The sequence below is a fragment of the Melospiza melodia genome, chromosome 12, assembly GCF_035770615.1.
Source record: "Melospiza melodia melodia isolate bMelMel2 chromosome 12, bMelMel2.pri, whole genome shotgun sequence".
NCBI lineage: Eukaryota > Metazoa > Chordata > Aves > Passeriformes > Passerellidae > Melospiza > Melospiza melodia.
In genome coordinates, this window is record NC_086205.1 from 10,158,957 (window position 1) to 10,172,069 (window position 13,113).

Genomic DNA, 13,113 nt, shown 5'->3' on the forward strand with positions numbered 1-13,113 from the left:
TCTTGGCTCACTGGGTGGCTTTCATCTTGGTTTTCCTAAAAATCGTAGGGATAAATTATGCCTGTATAACTTAGATCAAAGTTACGAAGTGCTTCTATAGCTTGAGTTATAAGGTATCAATATAACCTAAATGATGACTTTTTATATATCAATATAACCTGATATATCTATATAACCTAAATCATGACTTTTTATATATCTATATAACCTGATATATCTAAGTAACCTGATACCAATATAATCTAAATCATGACTTTTTATATATCTATATAACCAGAATCATAGCTCTCCATACCTGTATAACCAGAATCATAGCTCCTGAATCATACCTCTTTATACCTATAAAACCTGAATCATAGTTCTTTATACAATGTAATGGTTCATATATGGTTAACTAGTTGCTTAATGCTAAATAGACAAAAAAAGAAGATAAAACTTGCCAGGTGGATAGCTTTAGAGATAGAGAAGTGTAGTACTAATGAAAAATTGACAAGTGGAAAGCCAGTTAGCCACAAAATAAAGAATTTTGGCTGGTTAAGACCAGACAGACCAAAGAACACTGTAACTGCACATGGTCCAAAGACAAAGTTGAAAATTTCAGATATGAAGAAAACCCTGGATGCCTTCATCAAAGACCCCCAAATACCCTCGAGTTGGGGAGACACAAGCTCAGTGCAAAAGAACTGTCTAATAACCATCAGATCATACCACATAAATTGGTTCTGGTGTGTGTGTGTGATGTTGTAGTGGCATAGGACTCCCCTAAAGAGATACGGAGGGGTTAAAGTCCCCTAAAAAAGGGGTTAGAGACCCCAAAAGAAGTCTGATGACTTTTCCTATTGGTTTTGATCTTGGAATTTTGAGTTTGATTGTTGTATGTGTTGTTTGGTGTATTTTCTATAAAATTGGTGTTTCTTTTCTGTGTGTGTGCTAACAACTGTTACTGCCTGCTACGTGTCTGCCAAAAGTTTTCTCTGTTTGTGTTGGTGCCTTTTCAGATGTTACTGTTTGAATGTTTGCCAGAAATTTTAACAGTTTGTTTTGCTAACAGTTTTAATCCATGTCCCACCCTGCTCCAACACCCTATTTCATCCCACCCATTTATAAGACCCCAATTCCTGGTTTCATGTGTGGAATACTGTGTTGGTTCAGTGTCCCGTGGTTGTGGGACCCTTGGGTGCATATTGAGTGTTTTTAATTGTAAAAGAAAATATGGAAGTCTGTCACACCTCTGGTATCCACTGTGTTGTGCATGGGGGGCTGAGAGCTGATGAAAGTAAGATTTCTGTTCTTGCTATAAAGTGCAATCATGTACAATTGAGGTTAGATTGAAATTAGTAATTCCAGCAGTAAGGAAATAGTCAGAAAGAGCCCTTTAGAGTGTTTTGGCCCATTGGAGGGAGCTTGGAGCCATTTCAGGAAGTAACCTAAGAAAAGTGATTTATTAAAATATTGTGACCAATAGTAGCCCCTTTATCGATTGGACAGAGGAGAAAATAGCCTATGAATGGTACTTTATATAAAAATATAATTTTACAAAGACTTGTATGAATAAGATCTTCATGTTCATTTTCTTTAGTCTTTCTACTACTTCAAGAGCTTCTAGAAGAGTGAGTGAATATAGACTATTCACAAAAGTGTGACCACTAACTTCATGTTGTCCTCTTTACCTGTTTTTTATTTCTAGGAATTCAACATTTATAATCTGAGCAATTGTCAGAAACTATGCCATATTTTCATTAAATTTCACAAGGTAATGTTTTGTGTAATTGCACTTGGTGTGGGTTTTCCTGAGGATTTGTGACATTCTCCTGTGTTTCTTTCTGATGGAATAAGATTGAGGAATCCTGCACTGCCCAGGGAGTGGGGTGGGAGTGGAGAAAGAATATTCCCCCTGCAAGGCACAGTTTTCCAGGGCTTAACATCTATTCTGTCTCAGGGCCAGAATTGGTACCAACACAAATTGTCTGTGCCTTAAGAACTATCATGGGTTGTAAATTCCAGGGGATGGAGTGTTGGGAATACATCCCAAACTGGAATGGCTAAAGGTAGGGCTGAGATGAGACCTCCTTACAAGTGCACAAAGCAAGGTAGAGCCCGAGGACTTGGCAGCAACAAAATGTGAGAGGGGTTTTACTCCAAGAGGGAAAACAGTGAGCTGCTCTCACAAGGAACTCAGGCTAATGTTAGACTTTAAATTAGAACTTTTGTGCTTCCATGTTCTGTTCCATGGAAGGCATTTTTAAAAGCAATTTGATTCAACATTTGTAAGTGGATGTAGTACAGCTTGTTAAACAGCCAGCAGTAATCTCCTGATATGTCTGGCTTAGAAATGAGCCCTGAGCTCATGCTTATTGATGACACTGAGAAATCAAACTGCTTCATTATTGCTAATGAAGGTGGAAAGGTTAAATTTAGATCTCGAGTAAGCCTCTGGGAAGAAACTGGGTGGGTTTATTTAGCACATATTCCATGAGATCTATACAAGGTTGGTTGTGGGTTTTTTGCAAGGGGGAGTGGATTTTGGGGCTTTTACTCCCTTTTAAATACAATTTTCCTGAAATTTTATCTAGTTTGTTTCCATAAACTGTTCAAAACAGGGGAGATGGTGGTTCTGTTCTCACATAGTGTTCTTTTTCTCTCTGCTAGTATGTTCACAGAGCTTTTCAATGAAGGGAAAATAATTTTAGACATGTAAATCCCAAAATCTTAAGATTGTCCTATAAATAACTTGCCTTCTGACTTGTGTGACTCAGACTCCTGTGATAAATACCACCAGCATGAATGGTGAATTTGGGATTTTTGTTGTCAGGAGTTGAACATACTTTAAGTTGCAAATCTGGAATCACAGCAAGATATTGCGAGGAATATTTTAGCTCATAAATGTGCTGATTCTGAAAGTGAACAAGTGAGTGTGTTTGTACTGCTCCTTTGAAATGGTAGAAGTGAATTTGTGCAATGGTGTGAAGTACAAGATATCTACTCTATCCTAGCAAAATCTGACCACTCTGAGAGATTTAAAAAGTGCCTTGATTTTATAAATACATTTCTACCATTCTGTTTATTAATATATTTTAATTCAATTTCACAAATAAGGAAGCAGAATGAGACAAGACATGTTTAATCAAAACCATTGTACAGATCAGTGACAGATTTAGAAATATCCTTTTGACCAAGAAATACACATTTGTAAGCAGATATTTGTAAGTCTATTGCTCAGTTGCTTGTTTATCTAAAATCTGAAACTTACATAATATTCAGAAAATAAATGAGAAGAGGACAGGAAAAAAAAAGGATAATAAGTTGAGAAAGAAGAAAGGAGGAGCAGCTGATCTTTAAAAAAGGTTTGGGGATATCAGTACCATGTAAATGAGGACTGGGAGAGTGGTATATGGGTTGCACAGTCAGGAACATGCAGGTACTTACTGCAGAGTGAAGGAAATAATTCCTCATGGTTGGCCCTCATGACAGCCATGCTCAGCACTTTGCATGACAGGCTGTCAGGTTTTACAGCTGATTTATTCAAAGAATCAAGTGTACAGAAAAGGGATTGAGATTATCTGCCAAATGGATGCCTTATCACATCAAGGAACACTCAAAAGATTTGTTTTGTTTAGACTGGGTAAATAAAGGCTAAGAAAAGAAATTATTTCTGCTGAAAAAATCTTTCAGAGCTATAAACTATGGAGACCAGAGCAGTAAAATACTACATAAGCTAAAGGTCAATATTAGCAGAGTCACCAGGAGTCATGAATAAATTCAGGTAGAGAAGAAAAAGTGAGAGTCTGTGATGTGATTTTCTACAGCATCTGGAGGGTAGAATGAAAGATTTCTAGTGTTGTATGCACCCTGTGCCCACCTGAGTCTCAAATTGTGGCAGGATGGGTGGGTTACCTTGTCAGGCATCCCTCTTTTGAAAGGTGTGAATCCAAGATGCAGTTCTGTTTTAGCCCATCCCCACAGCAAGGGCTTCTGTCCTTTGATGATTTTGAGAGAGCTGTGTAAACAATGTCCCATGGCTCTGAGAGAAATTTCCTGATGAGAAAAACTTCAAATATTTGAGAAATTTACTCACTTCTAGATGAAACAGAACTTCTTCCTTTTATTTTTAATCAAAAGGCAGAAGGAAGTGTGACTCATTTAGAAAAGGTGAATGTGTGACTGCATAGGTTTTACAGACATGGAGTGGGCAAATGCAGGGAGTTTAGCAGTGGATTAGAGCTGGCTGTTGTGTTTCTTAGAGAGGCTGGGTCCCAGTGCACAGGGATCACAGCAGCACCTGTGAGATGCAAAGCTGTGTTTCGTGTCAGGCACAAACAGGCGACGTGTGTACTTGTGATTGCGATATGTGTGGACACCGACAATGGGATAGTTGCGAATTCTAATAATAACTGAGGAAAATAAAGCATGGAAAAAGGCCTTTGAACCTATCTGTTGTTTGCAAATTAACCCTGGTTGATTTAGGAGCATTGGAATTAAGGTGTTAAAGGTGTTGCTTTTTGCTTGCATTTAATCCATAAAGAGTTCTGCAATAATAACCTTTTGAAGTATAATTTTAGAATATTACTTGTATCCTTGAAACTATAGCTTTGGAATATATATAAAGGAAATATGCTTATCTCATGCCTTATTGAAGCAGAGAAAAACAGCTTGAGAAAGGAAGATGAACATCACCTCAAGGGTTTATGGTTTCGACCAAAGGGAAGCTGGACATCACTGTTATGAGATTTATAGTCTCTGCAATTAAAAGATGGACACACATCTGGGGAGCTGGACCCCACCAGATGAGAGTCATCTTTCTTCTTTCGGAAACTGGACCGTCACCATCTGGGGATACTCCTTTGAGATACATCCTGAGAAATTAAAATCACAATAGAGTATAGAATTGTGATGTAATAATTTGGAATAAAAATTGCTGATGAGCAAAAGATTGGAAATAGAAACTGCTGGAAAAAAACCTGATGAGTACCCCTATAAACACCTGTAACCATCAATTATCGGCGTGCAGTTGGAGGGAAAACTTCCCCCACTGTACCCAGCGCTGTATTGCTCATACTGTACCATATTTAAATAATAAATTGATTGCTGCTTGAATATTGGCCTAGTCAAGCTTCTTATTCATAACACACCCTTTGCCCCCTGGGCTGTGCTGGCTTTGGTGTTTCTTGTGAGCAGCCTGCTTTGGACAACTGAGCAAACCCAGCTCCCCTGGATGTGCATGGAGGCTGTGCAAGGGTTTTCAGGCCACTGGCAGATGCCTAGGGAGTGAGTTACCTTGCTGCTCTCCCTTGATAAATGTGGTTTAATAATTAATGTCCATCTGGAGAAGATGTTACTTCTCTAGCTTGTCTAAGCCTGGACAAGGAATTTGCTGACCCAGGTGTACATTAGAGACATAAGCTTCATTATTGCTAATGAACCAGATAGAGAAGTATTGCCAGGAGTCTCTGTTTTTTGCAAGAGATAATTAATTGGAAGTGTTGGTGTGTAGCTGCACAGTGTAGTTTGTTTCCTGGATGTTGAGCACATGGCACAAAGCTCAACTGGAGCCTCAATTTTGAAGTGTAGAAACCATAACTAGAAGGAAAACTGTTACATCAGCTACTACTACAAAGGGAGAATGTTGAGTATTATTAACAGGTTGTTTATCCTAATGGAGCAAGTATTATTTCAAATTTTATTTTCATTTTATGAAGTTTCAGTGTTTTCTGTAGGCTATGGAAAATGTCTTATCATGTTCCAGATTCTTCTGACAGTCTCATTTACTTCCAGAATTGGTAGGGGAACAAAGTTTATTTGGGTTTGTTTTTTTAAAAGGGGGTCAGATTATAATTGATTTTCTGCCCCTGAACAGCCTTGTGGAAGTGATTCCTTTGCCTAGAAAAGGCACTTGAAGAAATGGAAAGAATCTACTTGCAGTGTAAGCAATGCCAGTTTAAAAGATGTTTAACAAAACCGAAAGGAACACTTAGAAGTTGCTCTATTTTATTCAAGACTTCGTGGAACACTTTACTTTCAAGGATCCTTACAAGCATTTACTTGACCTTTAAAACAACTTAACACGATCGTGATGAGCAAGTAATGGTTCTGGGACAGGGCATCAGGTCAAACAAGTGAACTCCCCCTTTGTTCTGGAATTTCTTTAGCACAAGTGGGCTCATGTAAGTTCTGGGGATGCACCATAGTCTCAGATATAAAGCCCTGGTAACTCTTCATTTCTCAGTGCTGTTATTTCCTCTGCTGTGAACACAAGTTCACTTATTTTTAAAAGTGTTCTGTAATAAATTACAGTGAGATATCTTTCGCTAGTTCTTTGAAAATACTCTACAAAACCTTTTGTGCATTTTTGGGAAGTTTAAACACAATGAACCTCAAGTAGTTTCATTCATAACATGCCGTATGTGCCTTGGCCTTGAAGAAATTGCAGCTTGGATGACTTTGATCTTATCAGCCTTTTGGAAAAAGCAGTGTTTTTTGTGATGTGAAATGAGTGAGATTTGATGGTGGTGGCTTTGACAAACTAATCTTTCAAATTTTGGCTGGATTTGGAGTTAGGTTGTTAGCCACTGTGGTGGGAAGAACTATATTTAATTTTTTCATATGACTTGAAGTGATGAGAAAATTGAATTTATTATATTTTCATGATAAAATATGATTTATTTATCCCCATAAATGAAATAGAAGTTCTGCATAACCCAGTGTCAATGGTGACCTAGATTTCAAGCCCCCTATTTGTAATCATACTATGAATTTTTCTGTCTCTCTTTTTAAAAAGGATCTTTTCAGTTTTTATCTCTCAAAAAACAAGAATTTCTGGCTAAGAATACACTCTTTATTCTTTCTTCCAGTTATATATGAATCTTATCTTGGTTTTAGTTTGCCAAGGGTGCCAAGCAGAAATCTATGTGTTCACAAAGCCAAGTCTGTGTGAGATTATGAAATACACATGTGCTTCAAGTACCTCCAAACAGAATTCAATGTTCCTGAATCCAGCTGTGTAGTACAGTACTGACTTTGTTTTCTGTCTTCTACAAGACCTGAGTTCAGATTAGTGAAAGTTTGACTCCTTGCCTGTCACTGTGTTTTATCCAGAATGGAGCACACTGTTGAAATTCTGAGATATCTGACCATAATCTTCCATGAAGTGGAGTCTGAGGGGAGTGTTGCTGTGTAACTTGAGGCTTATGTCTGTCTTCTGTTAGAGCAGGTGTTTGGAAATATTTTTTTAAAAGATACTAGCAGTTACTCTAAACCAAGCTCTCCTTCCCTACCACCATCTGTCACTGCAAAGGAAGGAAGGGACATCCCCACTGGAATCAAGGTGAAGCAGGAGCTCAGCTCCCACTGCTCATTCCCACTGTCCTTCACAGTCTTTCAATGATTTGTTGGTGTCAAGAATAAGAATATTCAAATAATGAAAGTCATCATTCTGGATGTTGAAATAATTCTCAGAAATGGATATGGACAATTCTCATATCTAAGGGAGGATGGAAGAGGGAAGCATTACAACGTTCAAGGAATTGTTTTATATGTAGAACCTGCATCTCTGGGATGGTGGTAGAGATACTGATAGAGGGCTTCTGAGATAAATGTTGGTAGCAAAATGACAGATTTTTATTCTAACAAAATGTAAAGATCTCTCTGAATGGCTTTAACCTCTGGTGTTTTTTATTATTTTTTTTAAAGGAACAAGCACTGAATGACACTACTTGGGTAGTTGGCTCTCTTCTTAAAAATCTGAATTTGTAGCATTTGGAGGAGAAGTTACTTGCTGGTCTGCAACAATTAATTCCAGAAAAGTGAGCTAATGGTGAGTTGGATCTAAGGTTATTATGTCTGCTGCTTCCTTCTGGCAAACATAAACTTCAATTAAGAATGTATTATTCTCAGGGTTTGACAAGTAGCAAGGATTTATCACAATAAGAACACTGCCTTCCTGTTGTTTATAAAAACACTGAAACAAGGCCTCTAGGTTATAATTCAACTCCCCTACAATTATCAGGCTGACACTTTATAAAGAAGCTATTGAAGGAACCCTCATTAAGAGTGTGTTCGAACCACCTTTGAAATATAGGCATGAAAAGTAGTTCAAAATACATTGGTGAGCATTACAAGCTAAAGGGTCCATGAGTTTTACAGGGACCCCTCATTCCATATTATGGAAGAGACTTACTGAAACCAGTTGCAATGATACATTTAAATTATTGGGGGGTGAGATGGGAATACTGAGATCTGAACATATGTTAAATGATACAAGTGAGACTTTCAATGTCACTTAACTTATATTTGCTGTGAACAGATGGGATTTTTGTTTTCTAATTCTCTGAATTGCCTTTAGGAATTCCATCCTAGACCAAATCCAAGATACAATCATTTTTCGCAGTCAGTCACAGAAAAGGCTGAAGGTGTGAGTATATGTTGAAAATTGTTCTCTTTTGCACTTCTTGCTTGTAGTTATTAGTGATATTTTCTAACTGGAGGAACTGTAATTAAAATCAGATGGTAAATATGTCCTGAAATTTTTATGCATTAAAAACTTGCCAGCACTGCCAGCTGCTGATGCCATTTCAGAAATATAGGGGTTTTTTTGTTTGTAATATCTCAGTGGGTTGTTGTGGAAGTTTATTGTCAATCTCAGCCTAATTCTGGAAACAAGTAGATAGAATACTTAAAAATATAGCTCCACAATGTCCTCATTTTCATCCCTGCTTTAGAAGAAAGAATATTACACCTGGAGTTGGATGTTGCTCATATATTTTTAAACAGTACTGGTGTGTAATGCTGGAAAGGAGCATACACCATGGTGTTAATGACATGCAATTAGGCAGCAGTCTGTAAAACCCCCAAACCCAAAACTGTTGGGTGATCAAAAGACAGGCTTGTGTTCCCCCAGGTCTCATAAGCATATCCACTGTTTTGACTACAGTTTCCAAGAAATTCAGTAGCTGAAATTTGGGATTACAGTCTCTAAAGAGGCTCAACTTAATTGCTTTAATGATCTTGGGCCAAGTGACTTCTCTCACTGAACGGGAGGTGATGCATTGGGGTGTGTGTGTGAAGGAAATACTTCAGTTGAAACAAAACTGAGCTCCTCAAACAGTGTGACATTTCCAGCTCCTCAGACTCTGTGTGGAACCCAATTCACACAGAATGTGATCAGCTGCACTTGAGTGTTGGCTAATCTTCAACTGCAGTCAATAAATCAGCCTGGCCAGGGAGAGAGTAGGCGCGTCAAACATGGACTGTACTGTTTGCTTTTTTGAGAGGTCAGATAATGGAGACATCAATTAAAAGCAAGATAAACAGCAGGGCTCTTCCACTGCAATGGTGTCTCCCTTTCTTAAATGGGAGTGTGAATTTAGCTTTAGAGGAAGCAGCCAAATCATTGTTTGTGTTTATAAGCAACATAATTCAGACATAGCTGGTGAAAACTTCAGTTCTAAAACTTCTTTCATAGAACACAGACTGTAGATTTTGACTGAATATGTCAATGTCCAAACTCTTTTTACTGAAAACAGTGGTTTGGTTTTTTTCAACCTCAACGATCTTCCAGTGTTTTTTTTTTTCAATTATTTTAGCATGACTTCAACACTTAAAATGAAAGCTCATTGTGATGCACATATGTATTGTAGGAGTCCTAGTAAAATCTATGTATTGTATAAGTGGCCTTGCCCCGATCCTAGTTGTTCTAAATGGGCTGCAGCTGTGATGGCCTTAATTGGGTGGCAGCTGTGGCTAATGAAGATAACTGGGATAAAAGGGGGTGGGCTGGCTGGTTAGGGAGAGCCTTGGAGGAGCCCTGGTGAAGAAGTAGCACTGCTATGAAGAGCTGTGTGTGAGAAAACCACCCAGAAGGTATGGGACTCTAAAAATATGATAACAGCAATATGAATACAATGCCTATGTGTGAAGGAAGCACTTCAATTTGGACAAAACTGAACAAACTTCAATGTGTCACTTCCCAGCTCTAATGGGACCTAAGTGTGCTATTTCCTAGGGGTCTTTGCCAGCAATGACCTTTTCTATGGTGGGTGAGACAACAATATTTATCCATTGACCTTTATTATTTGGGCTGTTTCATAAAATATCCTCTTTTCCTCCACTGTCTTGTAATCTAATAGACTTGATAAATAGCATGGTTTTATCTCTGTTTTTGTTGAGTGTATATTTTGGCTCCCAGTCATGTTTCATAGGCCCCAAGCAATGATGTGTGCAGTAGGCAGAGGTGCCATTGCTGAGAGTGTTGTTTGACAGGAAAAGAAAGTGCTGAATCAGAACATCTGTTGAGAAGTGCTTTGGCAGGGAGTTTGTCCTCAGAACTGGGAAGTAGGTTGTTGTGACTCCAAGAGCTGGTGATCTTGGCCTTGCAGAGGAGAGAAGTACCTCTTTATGGGGTTATGTTGTGCTCAACAACAGATGTGTTCAGCTGGCTGTAGTTCAGAGGATTTACAGGAACTTTGTTAAAAAATGAGCCAAAAGGCAACACACTCTGGTAGTTGATGGTGATTTCTTACATTGCACTGGATACTGCACAATAATTTGGCAAGAAGGCAGAGCCAGCTGCGAGGTGGATGGAGCCACATATGTTTCCACACCCAAGAGAGAGGTTTGTGTACAGAATTACAGTAGAAATAAGGCTGAGTGAAAGGTATCAAAGGTTATTCACACAGAGATGTCTGGATTTGTAGATAAATGCACTTGGTTTGGTTGTTTTTGTGTTAACTTTCTGACTATAAAAGAGTTTCATTGCATTGAAGTCTATAAAGCAGTAAATAGTGAAAAAGTACTTGAAGATTATTCCATTCTGAGCTCAAGAGCCTTGCATGACTTGTGTTTGTGGTCTCTTTCCCAGACTTGAAATGGTGATACCACTTGAAATGTCTTCCCATTTCCCCAGTTGTGCCTTGTCACTGCCACCACCCAGAAAAGCTTGGCGCCAAGAGAGATGCTGTGTTCTTCTCTCTCACATGCTGCAGCACTGAAAAATGATGCAAAATGAGGTTGGGGCTTCTGCAGCAAAGCAGGGAACAGACACCAGCCAGGCTCCTGCTGGCTTGCTGTAGCATCAGGTGGAGGGAGCTGGGCATAAGTCATCTGCAGCACGTGGAATGCTTCACTAGAGCTGTTTGACAGAGCTAAGTGATCAAACTTTCTAGGGCCAAGTGGGAGAAACTTGCTCTTTGCTTTGGACCTGCCTGTCCTCCTGTGAGAGTGCAGACAGTGGCAGCAGAATAGCAGTGACAGCAGTGTGAGCTGCTCCTGCAGAGCCTGGCTCCTCACTGCTCACAGTTTCCATGTGTGCACTATCACCCCGCATGTGAGGTAGCCCTTCAGCTTTTAACCACAGATAGCTAGTGCACATCTCAGAACTGAAGGAAGCCCTGAAGGTTTTCAAATCACTACCAGAGTGCCCATTTGCTCATCTTCTGTTGTTGAGAGGTGTTCAGGAAACAAGGCCAAAATTGCCTTTTTACGACACTGTGGTAGCGTTTCCTTGTGGGCATCAGGAATGCCTCTAGAGGTAGATGTTGTTTCTCACTAGAAGTGCTCCACACAAACAGATTGGAGTGATAGTGCTGATGATGTCCGATATTTAAGGTGAACTTCAGAAGGAAGTGAGTGATAACCTTTGGAATTATTAAATTATCATCCAAAAATGCATTTGTATATGAAGTACACAACTGGAAAAGTATGTGAAATACTTACATGCCATAGGTCAGTTCAGCTGAGCCACCTACTACAGGACTAATTCTGCTGGGCAGGACTTCATGTCTGGTACTGCTGAAAGCTTCTTGCTCCTACAGGAACCACAGTGCAGGACATTTAAAAGCTGCAGATCTTTTAATAAAGACTGCAGTGTCTGCCATAATAATTTCCTATAACAACAACAAAACCAAAACAACAAACAAACAAAACCCCCCAACAACTCCCTCCAAGCAAAACAAAAAATAAAGAAAATAGACAGAGACAATGTGACAATGAGGTTTAGGTGCAGGGAATCTAACCAGTGAACTTCTAGTTTTCCATACAGAAGGGTGAAGTTACCAAATGTTATAAGAGAGGAAAAGAGTAGGACAGCTTTTAGGAGGTTCTAAATTTATAGAGGATTCAGGGTGAAGTGGGACAGCTAAGTTCTGACCTGGCATATTGCTTATCCTCTTTTCTTGGTGTTTACTTTCAGATAAAACCAGCTGGCTTCAGAAAAGTGGTTCAGTGCTAAGTGCTTGCAGGACCTGGAACTGGAGCTGTGGTAATTGACAGCAGTTCCATTTATTGTATGTATCTTAATAAATCAAGTCCTTTTACTATGAGGGATTTTTTCAACTTAGCTAAACATGCTGTTTTTATCAATATCTTTGGCTGTCCTGCTTGGAGCCCTTTGGACTCTGCACCATTCCTATTCACATGATGATCTCACATTCCTCCTGGAGACAAAAATGTGTGCTCATGCAGCTAGAGAGTGGAAACTTACTGATTGTGCAGAGCTTGGCAGGAGCTCCTGTTCCAGCCTCCTGACAGGAGCACGGACAGGCTGCATTTCTCTAAGTGCTGAGCCAATCAAAGCCTTCTTGTCTCTGATGCTTCTTCTCTCGCTGTTCCTTTCTCCATTCTTATGACAAGTATGCAAAACAAGAAAGCCAATTTTTTTTTTCTGTGCCTAGTCAGTGTTGTAGGCAAGGTTTGGAGCAATACAGACCCCTTGTACCAACGTTTCTGCAAGAGCCCTGCAAGTGGAGCTGCCTACAGCAAGAGCACAGATAATGTTTTATGTCTGACACATCCACCTTTTAACATATTAGAGCAGGGGATGGAACAGCTCCTTTGGAGTCCCCAGATGAATCAGCAGTGCAAACTGGCTTTCTGCTGCCTGGAGCTCTGTCTGTGCTCCTTGTTTTAACTCTTTGCTGGCCATGATCCAGACCAAAGAGAAAACTGCAGTAAATGAAGTTCCCTAACTGCATGAATGTATGTTTTTATTGTAGTATTAAATTACATAAGCTACTGCCTGCAGTGGAAGTGTGTTGCAAAAGCAGCCTCTGTGTTGAGGCTATATTGGAAGAGAATAGCTCAATGCATAATATTTTTCCCCATTTTTCTTTTGAAACACTGATA